Consider the following 17529-nt stretch of genomic DNA (forward strand, 5'->3'; position numbering starts at 1 on the left):
CTTAATAAATTAGAACTTTATATATTTGGTGTCTTTGTATAAATTTCAATTTTCAGAGTTGGTTCATCCAATTGTAGTTCTCTGCTCCAAATTTAAACTTGCGTGACTGAATCATTAGCATTTTTCATAAGTCACAGTTCATTCTGAGATTAAGTTTTAAATGTGTTATTGAATATACACTATTCTTTCTGCCTTTTACATATGCTTAGCACAATGGATGAAGGAGCACAATGGATGAAGAAATGGGATTTGGAGTCAGACAAACCTGTGCTTGATACCTGGCTCTGCCATTTGATAGGGCACGCTTCCACTTGTCCCTTATATTCCTTCATTGGAAGGAAACAGTACTTGCTGGCATAACGCACACTCCTGGCCTCTTCTATAGGAGTAATTCAATTAGTAAGTAGAAGGAGAAATCAAGGATCCACAGCCTAGCTTCTGCCTTCATCTAGGGAAATGACCTGTCTCTCACATGTCTTAGTTAGCTAATCTTTGCCATGCAAAGGAATTGCATTCCTAAAAGAACAGCCTGTGATAGTCCAGTAATGTCTGCAATTGCCTGAATTTAAAATGTTGTGTCTAATTATAGGATTGAGTTTCACTAAGTTCACTCGCTCACAGATATGTTTTGCTTTCTTTAAAATTAGCTTTGCCAGTAATAAAAGTAAAAATTGAATTTACTACTTGACATATTTCACTGATTCTAAACTACAAGTTATTTTGGGATTTTAATACCTCTAAAGTTAACTAAATCTTACCATCACTCCTAGCTACCCTGTTTTTGTGTTTATTTACCTTTGAATTTCTCTAAAAATTTCATGAATCTTAACACTTATTGGGTCTTAAATTTGGTGAAAGATGCCAAATCACTATATACTTCTTGATGTTCCTTCTCCATTGTCTCAGAATTCAGAGGAACGTATGCTATTTATTGGCTCTTTATTAGCTACATCTCAAAACTTTAAGGAATATTAATTTACCTTCACCTCAATGTTCTCATACACAAACGAAAATTTATTACTATATGCCAGATACTATATCATGTGGTCCACCTATTTCAGCAAATGTAATCCCTCATAGCATCACCATGAGGGAACTAAAGAAATGAAAAATTTAAACAATTGACTTGAGGGTCACATGGCGAGTAAGTAGAAAAGTCAGGATTGGAAACCAGGCTATCTAGTTTTAGATAAGAAACTTTTACCTAAGAAAACTCTATCTCATAGGGTTATCATAAAGGTTAAATGAAATAATCTATGGAAAGCATTTAACACGTATTACACAGCACAGAGTAATTGTTTCGTAAATGATATGATGCTTATTTTTGTTATCAGTCCTTTTATACACTGAGTTGATCAGACGACCTCTTGGTATAAAGAGAAAAACATATGTTGAGGTAAGAGAAAGCAAAATCCAAATTCCAACTTTGCAATTAGTTACACTATAATCTTCAAAAATTACTTAAGCTTTGTCTTTTTCAGTTTCTTCTGCAGTAACAAAGATTTATAAAGGTCATAGGGTTGTCACAAAGATAGACAGTTTTTTAGCAAATATTTACCAACTTAGATTATGTAGCACACACTACATAATTCTAGGTGCTGATGGTATAGGAAAACATATATTCTAGTAATATAAAATAAAACCGACAAAAATCTGTTTTTCAACATTCCAGGGGTGATAATGTATGACATACAATAAGCACTCAGATTTACCTTTTAAATATTAACATTTTAGGCCCCGCTTCTTAACTTAATGAATAGTAAATGTCCTAGTCTGTTAAAATCTAAAAGGACGATATCCATCTACCTACATGACGTAGTCTTTTCTGATCTGCCTTTTAATTGTATGACTTTTATCTTTCAGATAAGGAAATAACACTCTACAATAATCTTTACCAGGTAATTTTACTTACTGATTTTTTTATTCTTTACTTTGTTTCCCAAAGGCTTATAGTTCTTGTTTTGCATACAGTCATATTTGTAAACTTACTGAATAATCATTTTTATTTTTTCTCAGTTGAGCTATGATTTGATATAAGAACTTCTGTGATAGCAACAATGGTCTTGTAGTTTGATGTGATGTTTGCTCTAGGTACCTGCCAAGTTCAAATATATTCTCCGATTATTCTATTGTGCCTGATTAGATATGCTTTGAATAGTGTCACTTTAAACTTTAAAAAATGCCAGCCTTATTAGTATCAGCACTGACAAACTTCTTCATTAAGCTGCCGATCCCATCAATGATTTAGTTAAGAGGAGCTTAAAAATTATAAGTTGTGAACATTTTCCTTCCACTACATTTTAAGCTTTTTAAATATTATAGACTCAAGTGGTTGCATGTGTGTGTGTGTATGTTTGTGTTTGTGTGTGTTTGTGTGTGTGTGTATAAATTTTGAAAGTATTTAGTTCTGAAAGTGACTTTTGGAAGTCCCCTAATTTCACCTTCAGTTTTTGCCATTGAATCGTGAGGCTCCTTGCAAGGTCACCTAGGAAATAACAGGAACCGGGACTTGACCTGAGTTCCATGCCATTTTCTTCCTACATTCTGTATACTCTGTACTTTTGTGGAGATCTACCTTTTTCTCTCTTGCTGCCCTTTTCTTCTTGATTCTCACTTTTTTGCCCTATTTCTATTCTATGTAATTCCATTCTATGTTTTAAACTCAAAGCTTTGTGTCTCTTTTTCCCTCTCCTTGGTTTCTCTGTCCATAGATTACATTTATTTATAGTACCATATTTGTTGTGTGACAAATTAATTGTAAGACTATTATGAAGCAAATGGATTCCTTATATAGGAGTTACCAAAGTAGCATAAAATAGCTGTACAGGAAGTTTAAAATCAAACCAAAAAGACTGGATGCTTATAAAATTAGTTAGAAAATAGGAAGAGCATGAGTTAACTAACAATGTAGGAAAACATATACAAAAGAAAAACAAGCAAAAAACAGAGGATCTTGGCTTTCAGCTACCTTATCAGCTCTTTGCAAAAACTATTTAATCAAATCCTTTTATAACACTCTCAGGGAATTATTATCGAGAAAAATAATCTCAGAAAAGTCAGTAATAGATTACTTAATGCCATGAAACTACTTGTCAAGGCTGAGAATTAAATTCAAGTCTATGTGTCTCCAAAAATCCACATTCTTTTTGAGCTGTTTGCCCTTTCCAATGGTGGTCCTAATCAGTTCCACAGGGGGGAATATAGTAAAGTTGGTTATTTGGCTAATTATATTTCCGAAATGGTGTTCCTTGAAAGTGAAGAGGAAAAAAATCAAATCGGTTAAATCAAGTTGATCACTTTTTTTCTTTTGATCTTGATACGTTGGCTTTACACCTAATTGGCTAGTGGTTAGAACTGATTGGCAGGTGTGATAAAGCTCATTAAATCAACTCTTGTTAAAAAAGAAATGATTGCTATCTAAATATGGTATCAAGTTTAAGGATTCTCATATGTGTCACCATTTCCTCAATCTTCAGGGATGTAAGCCAACTTTGCATATAAAAACTTGCACATGTCGCATGATGGCAATTTCCAGTCATTAGGCTCTGACACACTTTACATGATCGTTTCTAACATATACAACATATAATGCATTGATAATGAGAATTCTGAATTGTGCATATGATTTTTTAAGTAACAAATTAGAGAAGATTAGAGTATTCCTATAACAAAGTCACTTGCTGTCATTTGTAGTACTGAATCTTGAGAGATAATTCTCTTGTGTTTCTGCATATCTTGTGAGCAGATGAAAGATGATCTGACTGCTCTTTGCTCTGGACTATCTTTTAAAGGGTAATTGTATAGTGATCAGCCGTGGAGCGTTATGATAGAGTCTCTCTTTTAAGCAAAGGACAGATTTACAGCCTTGGGAAACAGAATCAATGATTCCCTCTAAAGCAGGGAGAAGGCATATTCATGGTGCAGTGTAAAGGATTCAGAGTCCATGAAAGCAGAAGCCCTGTTGTGAACCCTACTTGTGAGTACAATGGTTACCTGGTAGCCTTCTTGATGTTGTTCTGTAGGAATTAGGAATCAGGGAACCAGAGCAAAGATATAATAATGTGGCTATTTCTATTCTATGAGTAGTAACCTATCCTTTGTCTCTGACCCAGGAGACTTAAGTCTTTTGCCAGCATCCATGAAACTGTGGCAAGCTAACATGTTAGCTTACAAATAGAGGAAACCCTTGCACCTTCATAGTTACAGACTGAACAGAAACTTGCTCCTAAAAATACCTCTAGAAAATAAGAGCAAGCCCCTGCCAGAGGAAGCAGCTTGGAGAGGAGATTAGCTTAAAATTTGTTGATAGGGTTGTTTTGGTGTAGAGCTTGTGGTGCTAGACTTGTTTAACCTTACCTTGTCTGAAGGTTAACTTAAAAATGTTTCATTATTTAACATGCTGTTATTGTATTTCAAATTTTTTTTGGTTTAATATTTTAGGGCCAAACTTAAGCATAAGTCTAAATTTCTTTTTTAAAATCTTCCCTTATACTTTTTTATTTAATGAAATTTATCATAGTTTAACCAATCTACCAAAGACTATAACTCCTTTTCAGTAGAAAGACTTAGAAAAGTTCCGACTTCTATCAAAATCATTATTGTGAGACAATATATAATAAATATTTGCAGTATAATAAAAGTAAATTAAACCTCTTGTTTGAAACTGCTATCTTCATTTTATATTTTACAATTCAGTAAAATTTTTATATATTTGAATTCACTATTTTTTATTAGTCATTGCTTTAAAAAAGTAATTGGCTTATTCTTTAAAAATGTGTCATTTAATGCTTAGTTTTTAAGAGAAATATCATGTGAAGTCAGGATATTTAGAATATAAAATATAACTGGCCTGAAAAAAATCAGCATAAAAATTAAAATGTTAATTTTTTAAAACTAACATTAACATGGAACAGAAAAATAAAAGTTTGATTATTTATAATGTCAGATTGCAGAGAAACAAATGTGTTTTTCCGGTTTAGATCATTAACACTTAACATTCACTTATGGTAGATTGTAGTCTCCAAATAAAGTCAATTGTACAGAGAAAATGTGACTCTTTTCTCTGATATAAAGTTTGTTAGAATTAGAAAAATTACAGATTTAAATATCTAATATGAAAAATAGCACATAGTTTCAATCAAAAATTACCTTTCCTCATGATGACATTTGAAATCTCAATGTACTTATAAGGAAGAATTTAATTACCTCCTTAACACTTTAACCCTAGTTTCTGCTGCATTTTTCTGTAGAATGGTTATATAACACTAGACATTAGTGAGTGTGAGCAGAACCTTAGAAAGTGTGAATATCACTTTCATAGATTTTTCTTACAGTGTTTCTTTGGTGCCTGCTATTAAACCCACTTAATCAGCACCCTGATAAATGGTGCATCCACTTAATTGGAATAATTTTCAAGGAGGAGAATTAGTGTAGTTCATTTCAATGACTCCAAACAATGGATAAATTGCACACAGAGTCCATTTAAATAGCACCCCTGATGTTGTCTGTAGGCCTAAAACAGGTGTGAATTGGTATTTGCCAGCATGAACTTCCCACTGTGTAACCTTTTTTCTGGTGTCCTGCTGCTTTCCTGTTCTACTACAGCTGTTAAATTAGGTTATCTTACTTCGGATGAGATCGTTAAAGGTTAAAGTCACTGAAGCTCTCATTCCCCAGTAACATGAGAAATATACCAATAATAAAGGAAAGAAGTAAGCAAATTGAGACAGATAATTGAGGAATTATATTCTAAACAAGAGAAATGAAATGCAGTCAACATACAATTTTTTAAGCTCACGCCACCACAGTATCGGAATAATTCTCAAGCTAATATGAAAAGAATATCAGGACCCTTACATCTCAATGTATACATCTTCTGAAAGTTGTAATAGAAGCTTGGAATAGTTTTTCAAGCGAGGAGCTAGGTGGGAAAATATCTTGAATTTCTGGTTTACATGTTGTTGTATATATGGGTATGACCTTTTGGTAATCAAGACAAGCTATTAATTAACACATTTATTTTTTCAGAATCTGTGCTAATTAAACATATTCTATTTTTCCAGTTTCTTTTAAAAGCAAATCCATATGCAAGACGTCTCTGTCTTTCTACATGTTTGTTTATTTATCTTGTGAATCTGTTTGTTGAAATCTGTTCATCAAAGAGGTTGAGACTAGGGATCTAAGAGTAGGAGTTAGGAGAATTAAGACTAATTTCCCCTCAATCCCTGATGTACATTCTCACTGTAAACTTTGGCACCCTTCAAAGTGATGAACTTCATGAAACTCTAGAAGGAAGGGGTAGATGACATGCTAGAGATCATTTTATGCAAGTTCTTATTTTGCACATGAGAAATTTAAATCCTAGACAGATTTAGGTTTGTTTCAAGTTGTCTCAGACAGTTAGTGGTGGAGCCAGACTTCTTGGGTCTTTTTCAAGACCTTTCTCATTCTATCCTTCCTGCATATGACAGTGTCAGTTTTATCAAACATCAAGTAGATAATGGGAATTGATGAGTATAAACTGTTTACATGTGCATTGATCTATGGTAGTATTTCTGCATGCTTTAGCATTCTAAGTAATTATTCATGCATTCACCTACTCATTCATTTATTCACCCTTCCAGAAACAATGCATGAGTTCTTGCCATATGTCAAGACAGTGATAGGCCCCAGAGATTCTAAGAATTTCCATATCCCTGCCTTCAGGGATTTCACAGTGAGATCAGTCCTAGTATTTCGAGAATTATACATTTAAGTACTACCCTTTATGACTTTGCTATATAACAGTCATTGTTTACAGGCTTTGCATATCATCTCATTTAACTCTCACTACAAACTTAGGAAATAGATATCACTGGCTACATTATGCAGGTGAGAAAAATTAGATTCAGAGAAGGTAAGCACCACCCTTTTTAACCTGCTCAGCCAGTAAGTCACAGAGGCAAGATTCTTATGTATCTGAACTCAAGGTGCAGGCTCTTCCTGCCTCCTATTCCATCTCCCATGAAGAATGACTGAAATTTAATATGTATCTACCTCATGGCATTATAGGAAAATTTGGTTGTGGAAAATGAATGTATTGATCCTATGAGAAGCTAACCTCAGTCGTTCAAGAGTGGGAGTAGTTTGCCTTAATAGTACAGCAGTGCTGTAGCTCAGGACGCAGAGCTGAAAGAAAAAGGCAACTCAGGTATTTCTTTTCACTCTAATTAATAAACTCAACCTGAGTATGTGTTCCTCTCAAACCTTTCCTTTTCAATTTTGGAGAAGCTAAAAATATGACTCTGAAAATAGAGGCTTAACATTGAAGTAGGACATTTCCCTGGCCCTTTTGCAGGCAGGAACTGGAGTGCAGGGGCACTGGAACTAGCCAGCCACTCTGGCGCTGGCAGGGGCAAATTCCACTCACTCAGACCCTTTGCACTTCACCCCTCTCAGGATGGGGAGTATGCCAGTGAGTGGGTTCAGAAACTAGGGTGAGCACATTTGGGTGCCAGCAGGAGGAAAACTCTGTTGGCCCCACAGCAGCATCTAGTGGGGAGTGCCCATGACCCCAGAAGTCCCAGAGAGACAGTGTGACAGTCAGTGTTCTTTTAGCTTTGCTGTCTGTGAATGGCTGAAGTGTTAACAGCTCAGTGGAGGTCAGTGTGACAACCTTTTGCACCCACACCCAAGTTCTTGCCCAGCATCCAGGAGGAATGAGGTCACACAAGTGAATTGAGGATAGTAAATGTGGGGATTTTATTGCTGATGAAAGTGGATCTCAGAGGGAGGGGAGGTTGAAAGGGGGACAGAGTGGTTGGAAGGTAATCTTCCCCTGAAGTCAGGCTGTCCCCAGCCAGACTCTTCTTCAAAGCTACACCATCAAGCCATCTCTCTGAAGTCAAGCTGCTTCTCTCTGACATTCAACTGTAGTGTCTGACGTCCAGCTGCTTCCCCTCTCTCTTCCGGTTGAGCCTGGGGTTTTTATGGGCACAGGATAGGGGGTGGTGTAGGCCATGGGTGGTTTTGGAAAGGAAACATTTGAGCAGGAAAACAGAGATGTCAGTTGTTCCCTTTGGGCACTGGTTCTAGGCCTGAAGGTGGGGCCCTTGCCAGGGACCTGCCCTCTTCTGTCTAGAATTTCCCTGCCTTCTGTCCCTATTAATATCACATTTTTTAGCCTTTCATTCGGATGTCAGTTATTTCTTGAAGGTGTAGAAAATGAAATAAATCATCATTACTGTTGCTGAGAACATTTATGCAGGTGAACAACAAAGGCAATAATGCAAAAGAATTGGGCTAAGGCCAGACAAAGTGGCTAATGCCTGTAATTCCAACATTTTGGGAGGCCAAGGCAGGAGGATCACTTAAGTCCAGTTCAAGACCAGCCTGGACAACCTATTGAGACCCCATCTCTATGAAAAATAGACAAAACTAGCTGGGGGTGGTGGTGCACCCCTATAATCCCAGCTACTCGGGAGGCTGAGATAGGAGGATTGCTTGAGCCCAGGAGACAAAGGCTGCAGGGATTCAGGATCATACCACTGTACTCCAGCTTGAGCCACAAGGGAGACCCTGTCTCTAAAAGAACAACAACTAAAGAAATGGACTAACAAGAGGGCAACATGTACACCTGAGCAGAAAAAGTGGGCCTGGTTATAGGAACATGGCCCATTTACATATATACACATATATGAAGATGAAGCCTTTGGAGCAAGAAATCACAACATCTCAAGAAGTCACCGCATATCACCTAGAGTGGAGCAGGGTGTAGGGGCTTGGAGTAAGAACTGGAGAGTCAGGACCAAATAACACTTTTGATTGACATTTCAAATGTAAACATGGAAACAACATTGTAGGTTTAATCATACAATCTATGGAACTGAACAAATATTTAATGCACATAACATCACACAGGCCATCACCAAATCTAAATTTATACCCATGGAACTTATCCCTCCAAATTATACTTTATCTACTTCAAATATTGCCCCAAAGTAGGCTCTATTGCCTTACAACATTTCAATTCTGATCCCTTAACTGTATATTATAATTTTGGTACACAAAGTGTATCTACGATTTTAAAAAAGTGAAATAATAATAAAAATGTATTAGGATTAAAAAGAAATTGTAAAAAAAATCTAATGTAATGGTGTCTTTTTTGAACAGATGGCAAATCTTAACTTTTATTTTTGCAATGCACATATTGTTAACACTTGACCTGGTATGTTCCCTTTGGAGAATGATCATAACATGTTAAAGCAAAGAAAAAACAACTAAAACTGTTATCCCGTTAGCAACTAAGATTCATTTGATATAGCCAGGCATCGCTAAATTATCTGGCAAAACATGAGGTATTTTGTATATCTATTTTAGGAACATAAACTAGTCATTACAAAGGATAGTGACAAGCAGGTATGTTGCAAATTTCAGATTAATTAAAATGCTGTTTAACAAGCCCTATTAGAATGCAGATGTTTTTCATGATTGCTGTCACAAGCTGGCTTTTTTTTTCCCCCTGCGTTTCCTATCCATTTATACCTTTCTATTCCCCCATCCCCAGCCTCCATTCATTTGCATTGAAGTGAACCCAAGCAAAGCAACATTAGCCTAATGCATGAGAACAATGAGGTGAAGAAAAAAAGACAGAAGAAGTAAGTCTAATTACTCTAGTTTCATAGAATAAGCTTTTAAGGCGAAGTTCACACTAGGGCAATTACCCACCTAATTGCTCTAGTTTGAAGCTCGTTTGAATAGATGTTTTCAGCAATGTGAGGAGAAAACATGCAAATTCAGTGGATTGGTTTGATCCCTATTGCCCTTTTTATTAAAGAAAAGCCCCTTGAAGTAGTGAGATGACATTCCTTGAACATACTTCTAATGTACCACAAAGCCTTTCCTGATAGACTGCGAACCGGTGTGGAATCACATCTAAATCCATGTACTAACTTGAATAACCCATTAGGGAACAGAAAAACAAAAGTGTTCCTAAGAATACTTTGCCTCCATTTGCAGAGATGTATCTAGCAACATGGAATGTCACAAATGCATTATTCTGTATTTCAAACTACTTTTATTGTTTGTTTAAAAGAATTCTCAAAAGTGATGTCCTAACATAACTGGTTATAACATGGCCCTCAGCTGCGAGCTTGATGTATTTATGAGTTGAAACTGATTGATAAAATATTCAATGAGATGCAGTTCTTAAATAATAGCTGATGAAAGAGTCTTTCATTAACAGGCAGGCAGGGAGAAGGAAGGAAGGGAGGGAGGGAAGGAGGGAGAGACAGAGGGAAGAAGGAGGGAGAATGGGTAAAGTGGGTTGAGTAAAGTGAAAATTAAAAATGGTGCGGGGAAGTGAGTCCCGAAGACACTGAATTTCAGACTTCTGGCAAAGCATAAGTTGCTATGGGTTGAAATCTCTTTCAGAAACTTCTTGGACGTGAAGGTAGAGAAAGATACAAAGGGAATCATTCAAAGCTTGAATTAAATCGTCTAAGCAAACTTCTTCATTGTAATAATAAGAAAACTACATTTTAGAGAACTGTCGGAGTCACATAAATAATTAATTATACCGCCTGCTCTTAAAGCTAGGTCTTCTGAATGCCAGTCTGTCTAGTAGAGGTTTACACATGGGAAGCTCAAGTAGAACCCCGCCCAGGTCAGTTTACTGGGCTAGGGAGAGAGCAGGGATGCCTCTAAACTGCAGCCTACCTTTAGGGGACCAGAAAGTGAATATCAAAAAAATAAAGCAGGGCTGCTTAGTCCTATAAGTCAACAAGCAAGAAATGCTGAAGAAGACTTATAGAAGCAATGTTACAGAGAATGAAGAAAGTTGAAAGAAAGTATCAGGGGGTCCGTGACAGAGGATTGAAGGATTCTGTTCTTGTCTAATGCTGCAGTTTTATTTTGTTTTGTTTTTTGCACATTATCAATACAAGATTATCTGGATGTATTGGATGCTTTTAAAACAGTAAAGACAGGATGTTTAGAATATATACTTAATTCCACTCCGTCATGTTATCACTTTTCTTCCAATGTCCGCCTCTGTAAGAAGTGGGAGAAAAAAAAGATAGATTATGGCACCAGATAGACAGGAAAAGAAGTGTTTGGCTCTTTAATTCATAAAGCCATGTCTTTATAAAAAGTAACTAGAAAGGTACTTTGCTCAAATTTAAGAGTAAGGAGGAAAAGCATCTATGGTCCATAGTAGTTAAGAAATCATGAGAAAGGCAACAAATTGAATTTTTTGTCCCACTCATATTATTTTAAAATGTGTCACTAGGCTTAGCTCTTTCAAAGATTTAAGGAAGAGGAAATTAACTGACTTATTTTCTTTGACTCAGTTGGTAATTATTAAGGAAATGCAATTTTTTTTTAGGCAAAGGATGGCAAATATCTAGCCTAAATGTCCCCATAGCCTATTATTTCACCCATCACAGACTTCATTAATTAGTCACTGTAATAATGACATTTCATTGATTGCTGTTAGCTTATCATCCCTGCTTTAGACCAGTAGTCAGAAAACTTTCCTCTAAAGAGTCAGAGAGTATACATTTTAGACTTTGAAGGCCATAAGATGTCTGTTGCAATTACTCCATTCTATTGCTGTAGCCCCAACACAACCACAGATGCTATATAAAAGAGTGCTATTTTATTGCCACGAAACTCATTTACAAAAACAGGTGTTGGGCCAGATCAGGCTGGTAGCTCATAGTTTGTGGACCCTTGATTCAGAGGTATTAAATGTTACTATTCACCTGATAGAAGCAATATGTTCATTTCCGTTAAAAAAACTGATGAGAAAACCATCATGAAAACCAGAATCTATAAGCTGACTGTAACCTATCAGTTTCTCCTAATCAGCAGCCCTAAATTTAATGTGGTTAATGATAGTAATGGAAATACTTCACCTATGACAATGTACCTATCCAATAAGCAGGGCCACATTATGATTTGTAGACTGTAGCCACTTTTATCTTTGTGGGCTCTTTATCTGACTACCATATTCAAACTCATAAAAGAATCAGAAAGAGAACTGTCTTTCAGAGAACTAAAAGAGAGAAGTAGAAATGAAAAATAATCACCAATAAGACACGTTCTTTGGAGACCTTTAAATCGTTAGAGAAATAAATGGAATAATTGCTTTCCTTTCTTCTCAAGTAACCCTCACTGCAAATCAGCTCACCTCACATATCGTCAATTCAGCAGCTGATCAAAATCCTGAAAGACACAGTCTCAATTACCATAATTATAAATGTTGAAATCCTGAAAGATTGAAATCCCAAAAAATGTAATTCTGGAAGAAATAATTTTAAAACAGATTTAAAGATACTTTTAAGAGGTGATTTGTTTGACAGTTGTACAAAAATGACAGAATGCGGCAGGGCGAGGTGGCTTATGCCTATAATCCCAGCACTTTGGGAGGCCGAGGCAGGCAGACCACAAGGTCAGGAGATCGAGACCATCCTGGCTAAAACAATGAAACCCCATCTCTACTAAAAATACAAAAAATTAGCTGGGCGTAGTGGCAGACGCCTGTAGTCCCAGCTACTTGGGAGGCTGAAGCAGGAGAATGGCGAGAACCCAGGAGGCAGAGCTTGCAGTGAGCCGAGATGGCGCCACTGTACTCTAGCCTGGGGACAGAGCAAGACTCTGTCTCAAAACACACAAAAAAAGAAAAAACAAGACAGAACACTTTGTAGGCCACATTACACAATAAAACGGACAATAATAATGTACATATTTTTGCAAATTAATGCTCAGGTATACTAATTATGATCTCATGGGTATAACAGTTTTAAACAGACAAGTCATATTCATAAAGAAATAGGTCAGCAAGTAAATGTAGAAACATGTATCGCTATGATTGGTAATTTTGTGCTCCCAGCTTTATAATTGCAGTCATCTGAAACACCATGACAGACAACCTAAGTCTTTCGATGAGATTGATCCAAAACCCACAGTGAGTCACCACCACATATGCCATCACTCAAAGAGCAGAGATCTTGAGAAACTGTATCTTCACAAATATAGTTGTACGAAAAGAACATTTCTTTGTTTACTGAGGAAGTTTTCACTTTTTACCTACATGCACAATGCTTGCACACAAAGTCAACATTGTGATCATGCACTTTCGTGGAGTCAAATTCCTGATGTCTAAGGCAGCAGAAGAAAAGTCCATCTCAGCTCTCAGAGACAGACAAATTATCTTTCTGCATCTGTTCTCTCTATGTCCCTGGCCGATTGGATGGTGCCACTCAACAATAAGGACACATCTTCCTTCCTAGTCCGCTCAGACTCACACGCTAATCTCCTCTAGAAATACCCTCATAGATCCAAAATGACATTTTATCAGTTTTCTAGGTAACCCTTAATCCCGTCAAATTTTCATTTAAAATTTAGTCCACAAGTCCACTCTTTGTCAACTAGGCACTCAAATGCATCTCCTTAAACAATACTCAATTTCTAAATAAAGAGAATAGTTGTTTTTTGGCTTTTTCCCCCAAAATGGTAGATTGGAAACACTGTTAGCATGCTTCCCTTACTTGGAAAAAGAAAACAGTGTAGAGCGATTCACGCTGTGAACATTTTCCAAGAAGCAACACAGGACTAAGAGGGAAAATGAAAGAAACAGCAGACCCTTTGAAATAAGCAGCAGGCTATAGTCTACACTGTGATCCAGGAGGAAAACAAAGTCCCAGAGTGTGCGAGGGGAATAACTGCCTCTGGGATACACATTCCCCCTGGGAAAATTCAATCCACAGGGAAAGGTCTTAACCCTACTCAGCACTGAAGCCGATTTAGTAAGTGGTGGGGAGGATATGAGAAAGGGAGGATATGAGGAGAGGCTCTGGATATGCTTTGCACTCACTCCCCGTCTCCAGCAGGGTTGGAGAGAAGCCATTCCTGATCCTACCTCACAGAGGACCTTGGGGAAGTCTGCCAGCTTACTCAGGCAGCAGTCACAGGTTGAGAGAAGCTCCCAAATGAGATTCACAGTATAATCTTGCATGGGGATGAACCCCCACGGCCGGAACAAAGGAGCAAGTAGGAACTGCACAATAACCATTGGTGTAAGAGGTGGGCACCACTGTTCCGCAGGCACACTGGGAGGAGCATGGCCTAAGAGTTGTGGTTTCTGTCTCCACTGGGGCAGTTTTGAGTTCTGAGTGCTGTCTGGAAACCTAGCTAGCTGTAGTCAGTAGAACACTGTGGATGTGAGGCCTGCCTTGACAAGTGCCTGGGAGCTGGGTGGGGCTTATTGCTGCCTCCTACTCCATACTTCCTGTGTAGACTCCTCTGGGCATCAGAGGCAGCTGCACTCCTCCTTGGAGCATTACCTCAGCAACCAGAGAATTACCCTCTGATGACCATTGAGGCCACTGCTTGTACCCACAAGTAGAGAACCAGAGTCCAAACTAGCCTGAACCAGCCCACACTTGACTTTGCCTCTCCAACCACTCTGGTAGCTTAACACAAAGAACGGAAACTTGTTGGAGCTTTATGGCCCTGCCCATTGCCTGAAATAGCAGAGTACCTCCACTGAGTAACAAAAGGCAAGCACAAATTCCACCACTACCATTGCAGCTGGTGCTTCTTTGCAAATGCTGCCTCCTGGCTGGAGGCCAATTGACACAGCCTATTACAGCATCCGCAGATATAATAATACGGTGCCCAGGAAGGAGAAACCCCGTGCAGTGACCTCAGCTGTCACCATTGCCTACAGCACCCTGGATAATCAGGAAGTTCTGAATCTGCTCCTGTGGCCAGTTCATTAATATTACAACTGGCATTTGAGAAAGGCGACCCACTAAGGCTATGTATAACCAAGGAATTTCACAGAGTCTATGTCACTCCCCTGCCACACCTATCAGAGCTGGTACTGGTTAACCACTGCTGGGGGACTTGCAGACAGGTCACATCACTGGATCCCATGCAGACATTCCCCAGCACCAGCCTGAGGTGTGACACTCACTGGTTGGCTGGATCAAAGGAGTAGCAGGATTCACAGTAGTCTGGCCTTCAAGGACTCCTACTCCAAGGGGAAGGAGGAGCGCACCCATATTAAGGGAGTAAGCAACCCATGGGATAAAAACATTCAGCCAGCAGGCCTTCAGTCCCAGAACTTTCTTGGTGGGAAGGTTCTTTCAGTAGAGGCACAGGTGCAGCACTGTGCTCAGCAAAGTTCATGGCTCTATCCCAACAGTCAAGCAGCCCTGGTGCCCATGAAGGATCTTGGAGAATGGTACTTCTTTTTCCATTTGCCGACCACTGCAAACAGTTGGGGATTTTTCCATGGGACCTTGGCATAGGCGCACCTATAGACAGCCCTTGTGGAGCACTTCAGGGTGACTGTATCCTCACAAGAGGAGTGGCCTCCAGATTCAAGCTTCCATAAGGGGTAGAGTCTCAATTCCTCAAGATGAACATCAGCATTTCTGCAGATGAAAAACAGGGGCCTGTCTGAGCTGAATAGCCAGAACACTTGGCCAGGAGTGTAACTGGGAGGTGTGATCCCTTTCCTCCTAGCCTGGCAGAGGACCTGAAGTGGCTCCCTCACTTACCTTTGACAAGACTTCAGTGCATTTCACCGAGAGCTCCCCCAGCTACTCTGTCAAGGCTAGGATCTCTGCCTACCCTTGATACCCAAGGTGCATTCATCCACCTACTTTAACCACAGTTTTTACCCTAGGACACCTTCTCTACTGCCTGAAACCTGAATTGTACTATCCAGTAAATAAAATACTGGGGAAAAAGTAAATAAATAACAAAAGCAAACCAATGAGGAACAATATAAGCTTCAAGAGACTTCTGGTATTACAACTCCACAGAAGACAGAGAACCTGCACACACACCAAGCACATTGCTACCACAGTCAGCATCTGAGAAAGTCATCATACAGACAACATAACAAAGGAACTCTTAATGAATCTTCACCCCTAATAGCAACCAGAGCTAAATTAGGTTACAATAAACTATAATTATTAAATTCACATCCTCAAGAGGGAAAAATAATTTTTTTAAAAACACAGTTGAACAAAAATAAATTTAAAAAAATTTTTTTTTAAAAAAATAGTCAAATGAAGTGAGAATAAACCAGAAAAATAATTCTGGCAATAAGACAAAACAGGGTTCTATAATACTCAAAAGAACACATAGCTCTCTAGCAATGGATTCAAACCAAGATTAAATCTTTGAAATACCAGATAAACAATTTAAAAGGTTGATTATTAAGTCACTCAAAAAGATACAAAAGAAAGGTAAAAACTAATATAGAGAAATGAAAAAAATCAGGATATTAATGTACAATTTCTATAGAGATAGATATTTTCAAGGAAAATCAATAAAAACTTCTGAAAATGAAAAATCACATTTAGGGAATTACAAAATGCAGTGGATAGCTTTAACAATAGATTAGACCAAGTAGAAGAAAGATTTTCAAAGTTCAAAGGCAAAACATTGAATTAACCCAATCAGGCAAAAATAATGAAAAAAGAATTGAGAGAAATAAAGTCTCCAAGAAATATGAGATTATGTAATATAGCCAGACCTAAAAATTATTGTTGTTCCTGAGGGAGAACAAAAAGCAAAAAGTGTGGAAAACTCATTTAAGGAAATAATTGAGGAAAACTTCTCCAGCTTTGCTAGAGATGTAGACATTTAAGCACAAAAGAAATCCTGGGTGATTCACTGCAAAAAGGACATCACCAAGGCATATAGCCATCAGGTTATTTAAAGCCAATGTGAAGAACTTTTAAGAGCAGTGAGATAAAAAGCATCAGGTTACCTATAAGGAAAACCTATCAGATTAACAGCAGTCTTCTCAGTAGAAACCTTACAAGCCAGAACGGACTAGGGTCATGTCTTTACTCTCCTTAAACAGAGTAACTGTCAGCAAAGAATTCTCTATCCAGCAAAACTAAGTTTCATAAATGAAGGATAAACAGTCTTTCAGATGAACAACATGCTGAGGGAATTTGTCATTACCAAACAAGCACTATAGGAAATGATAAAAACAAAATCTAAATCTTGAAACAAAAGATTGATATGCACCACAATAAAACTTCATGAAAGCATAAAATTCACAAGCCCTGTAAAACAATAACACAGCTGCTCTGCCTATGGAGTAGCTATTCTTCTATTCCTTTACATTCCTAATAAACTTACTTTCCCTTTACTCTAAAAAAACAAACAAAAACCACTAGCACAATGAAGAAAACAAAGAATCTGGATAACAATCAACAAGATGACTGGAACCTCATATCTCAATAATAACATTGAATTTAAATAGTCTAAATGCTCCACTTAAAAGACAGAGATTGGCAGAATGGATTAAAAAATTACAAACCAAGGCTGGGCGTGGTGGCTCACGCCTGTAATCCCAGCACTTTGGGAGGCCGAGGCGGGTGGATCACGAGGTCAGGAGATCAAGACCATCCTGGCTAACACGGTGAAACTCCGTCTCTACTAAAAATACAAAAAATTAGCCGGGCGTGGTGGCGGGCACCTATAATCCCAGCTACTCGGGAGGCTGAGGCAGGAGAA

Source organism: Macaca nemestrina, chromosome 10 (assembly GCF_043159975.1).
Source record: "Macaca nemestrina isolate mMacNem1 chromosome 10, mMacNem.hap1, whole genome shotgun sequence".
Classification (NCBI taxonomy): domain Eukaryota; kingdom Metazoa; phylum Chordata; class Mammalia; order Primates; family Cercopithecidae; genus Macaca; species Macaca nemestrina.